This window comes from Saimiri boliviensis, chromosome 10 (assembly GCF_048565385.1).
Source record: "Saimiri boliviensis isolate mSaiBol1 chromosome 10, mSaiBol1.pri, whole genome shotgun sequence".
In the NCBI taxonomy this organism is placed as follows: Eukaryota; Metazoa; Chordata; class Mammalia; order Primates; family Cebidae; genus Saimiri; species Saimiri boliviensis.
This window is the reverse complement of record NC_133458.1, coordinates 88,146,765-88,150,617: the sequence shown is the minus strand read 5'-3', so window position 1 is coordinate 88,150,617 and position 3,853 is coordinate 88,146,765. Positions and strand designations below refer to the sequence as shown.

Here is a 3,853-nt window from a genome sequence, read left to right as displayed (position 1 = left end):
GTCCAAAACAAGCAATGGGGAAAGGATTCCTTATTTAATAAATGGTGCTGGGGGAACTAACTTGCTAGCCATATGCAGAAAATTGAAACTGGACCCCTTCCTGACACCATATACAAAAATCAACTCAACATGGATTAAAGATTTAGATGTAAAATGCAAAATTATAAAAAACTCAGAAGAAAATCTAGGCAATACCATTCAGGACATAGCACAGGGAAAGATTTCATGATGAAGAAACCAAAAGCAACTGCAACAAAGGCAAAAATAGACAAATGACATCTAATTAACTAAAGAGCTTTGGTAGTTTAATTAGATTTCATTTGTTATGCACAGCAAAAGAAGCTATCATTAAAGTAAATAGACAACCTACAGAATGGGAGAAAAATTTTGTAATCTATTAATCTGACAAACGTCTAAAATCTAGTATCGATAAAGAATTTAAACAAATTTACAAGAAAAAAAAAAGACAACCCCATTAAAAAGTGGCCAAGGACATAAACAGACACTTCTCAATAAAAGGCATACATGCAGCCAAAAAACATATGAAAAAAACCTCAGCATCACTGATAATTATAGAAATGCAAGTCAAAACCACAATGAGATGCCATCTCACACAAGTCAGAATGGCTATTATCAAAAAGTCAAAAAACAACAGATGTTGGTGAGGTTGTGGAGAAAAAGGAATTTTTTTTTTTTTTTTTTTTTTTTTTTGAGACGGAGTTTCACTCTTGTTACCCAGGCTGGAGTACAATGCGGCGATCTCGGCTCACCGCAACCTCTCCCTCCTGGGTTGAGGCAATTCTCCTGCCTCAGCCTCCTGAGTAGCTGGAATTACAGGCATGCGCCACCATGCCCAGCTAATTTTTTTTGTACTTTTAGTAGAGATGGGGTTTCACCATGTTGATCAGGATGGTCTTGATCTCTTGACCTCGTGATCCACCCACCTCGGCCTCCCAAAGTGCTGAAGGAATATTTTTATACTGTTGGTGGGAGTGTAAACTAGTTCAACCATTGTGAAAGACAGTGTGGCAATTCCTCAAAGACCTAGAGGCAGAAATATTATTTGACCCAGCAATCATATTACTGGGTAAATACCCAAAGGAAAATAAATCATACTATTATACATGCATGTGTATGTTCATTGCAACACTGTTCACAATATCAAAGACATGGAATCAACCTAAATGCCTATCACTAATAGACTAGATAAAGAAAATATGGGACATATACACCATAGAATACTATGCAGCCATAAAAAGGAATAAGATCATGTCCTTTGCAGGGACATGCATGGAACTGGACCCCATTATCCTTAGCAAACTAATTTAGGAACAGAAAACCAAATACTGCATCCTCACTTACAAGTGGGAGCTGAATGATAAGAATACGTGGACACATGGAGGGGAACAACACACACTGGGCCTGTCAGAGGGTGGGGTGTGGGAGGAGGGAGAGCATCAGGAAGAATAATTAATGGATGCTGGGCTTAAGAAATGGGCCATGCGATGATCTGTGCGACAAAGCACTGTGACACATGTTTAACTGCGTAAAAAACTTGCACATCCTATACATGTACCAGCGAACTTAAAGTTGGAAATTTAAAAAAACAAAAACAAAAAAACACATGTCGCTCTCTGGTCTAGGCGTGCGGGTGTCAGCTGCGACCTCTGTGCTGGGATGAGCCATGCTCCCAGTGGAAGCCAGGGAGCCCAGTCGCAGCCATGGCCAGCACAGTGGCAGCAATTGGACTGACCATTCCAGCTGCAGGATTTGCAGGCCGTTATGTTTTGCAAGCCATGAAGCACATGGAGCCTCAAGTAAAACAAGTTTTTCAAAGTCTACCAAAGTCTGCCTTCAGTGGTGGCTATGACAGAGGTGGGTTTGAATCCAAAATGACAAAACAGGAAGCAGCGTTAATACTAGGTGTAAGTGCTACTGCCAATAAAGGGAAAATAAGAGATGTTCATCAACAAATTAGGCTTTTAAATCATCCTGACAAAGGAGGATCTCCTTATATGGCAGCCAAAATCAATGAAGCTAAAGATTTACTAGAAGGTCAAGCTAAACAATTAAGTAAATATATGACGAAATTTAAGTTCATATTAGTTTATGTATATGAGTACTAAGTTTTTATAATAAAATGCCTCAGAGCTACAATTTAAAAAAACAAACAGAATAGGTGGCAAATCTAGGAGACTTCAGGCAGAATTGTTTCCTAAAACTCTTCACATTACTAAGGATTCCGGTTAGGTGAGGTCTTGTCTATGCATATAGCTTGGCATACTGCAAGGGGCAGTTGCCAAAAACTTCTAACAGCCAGGCACTCTCTTAAACTGTCCAGTTACCTGTGGGGGCAGGCATAGCTTTCTTCATACTGAAGATGAGGAAACTGATGCTCAGAGAAGCAAAGAAACTTGCCCAACAAAAGAAAATAAAAGATAATGGGGAATGCTTCCATATTCTTTAGTGGAATGACTTCCAAAATAAATTCATAAGTGAAAAATAAGAGACAGAAATGTGTGTACTATGCTACCACTCATCTATTAAAGCAGAGGGGATATATCACACACACACAGTCTTTGCTAGTATTAAAAAAAAGCATACAATGGAAGGGTAATCCAAAAACTAAAAAATGTATTTACACATGGGAGAGGGTGAAGAAAACAGGAGTAGAAACTAGATTTTTCAGAATATATATAATTTTCTATAACTGAATCAGGAATCATGTAGTTACATAATTAAATAAGCTTTAAAACAAAATCTCTAAAAATCAAAAGCAAAATGAAACAAATGAACTTAACCTGCAAATCAAGTTAGTAGTCTCACTATACAGACAGAAACGATTTCAAGTGCCTTTAAAAGAGTAATTAGGGCCGGGCGCGGTGGCTCAAGCCTGTAATCCCAGCACTTTGGGAGGCCGAGGCGGGTGGATCACGAGGTCGAGAGATCGAGACCATCCTGGTCAACATGGTGAAACCCCGTCTCTACTAAAAGTGCAAAAAATTAGCTGGGCATGGTGGCGCGTGCCTGTAATCCCAGCTACTCAGGAGGCTGAGGCAGGAGAATTGCCTGACCCCAGGAGGCGGAGGTTGCGGTGAGCCGAGATCGCGCCATTGCACTCCAGCCTGGGTAACAAGAGCGAAACTCCGTCTCAAAAAAAAAAAAAAAAAAAAAAAAAAGAGTAATTAGACAATACATCCCTAATCAGATATGACCTAAGCACAAAATAAAAATAACATAAACATATTATTTAAAATGGCCTCAGTAATTATGTTGTTAGTGATAGTGTTGCACCAATCTAATACTGGAAGACTGCCTGTGCATTGTGAGATTAAAACTGTCTTTGGTTAGATTCTGTGATAAATATACTCTGATACTCTTCTGTGGGATTTCATGCAGGTCATTTGTTAGGGAGCGTCCTCAGGAAACAATACCAATCAGAGACGGAAGGAACGAGGGCCAGAGAGGTACAGGTTGAATTGTCAGGCAAGAGAGACCTTGGTTGATCCCATGGGAAGCTGTTAAATTGCTGGTCTTTAAGAAGTGTCTCAAACTGAGACAAGGAAATCTTACCTTTGTACTCCCATGTAACCCAATCTTTGGATGAGACTTTCACCTGTGGAGGAGGCATAACCTTGGCCAACACAGTACTTTTTGGCTGAGGGCAATTTCTGGTGAACTCAGCTGTGGAGCCATCAGCAGGCAACAGGTCCAGTAGACAGAAATATTTTGTTCCTTAAATGAAAGTTGCCGGGAAAGTTCTTTTTGCTTTTTTTTTTTTTTTTTTAGAGGTATTTTGTTCCTGAAGGGAAAGGTCTGGGCAGCATCTACTACTATTACTACTATTATTACT

At 39.6% G+C, this 3,853-nt stretch overlaps 1 pseudogene; it reads left to right on the top strand.

Annotated features, from left to right (window-relative positions):
• The first annotated feature begins 1,721 nt into the window (after positions 1–1,721).
• Positions 1,722–2,126, top strand: LOC101032874 (mitochondrial import inner membrane translocase subunit TIM14 pseudogene; annotated as a pseudogene).
• The last annotated feature ends 1,727 nt before the right edge of the window (positions 2,127–3,853 follow it).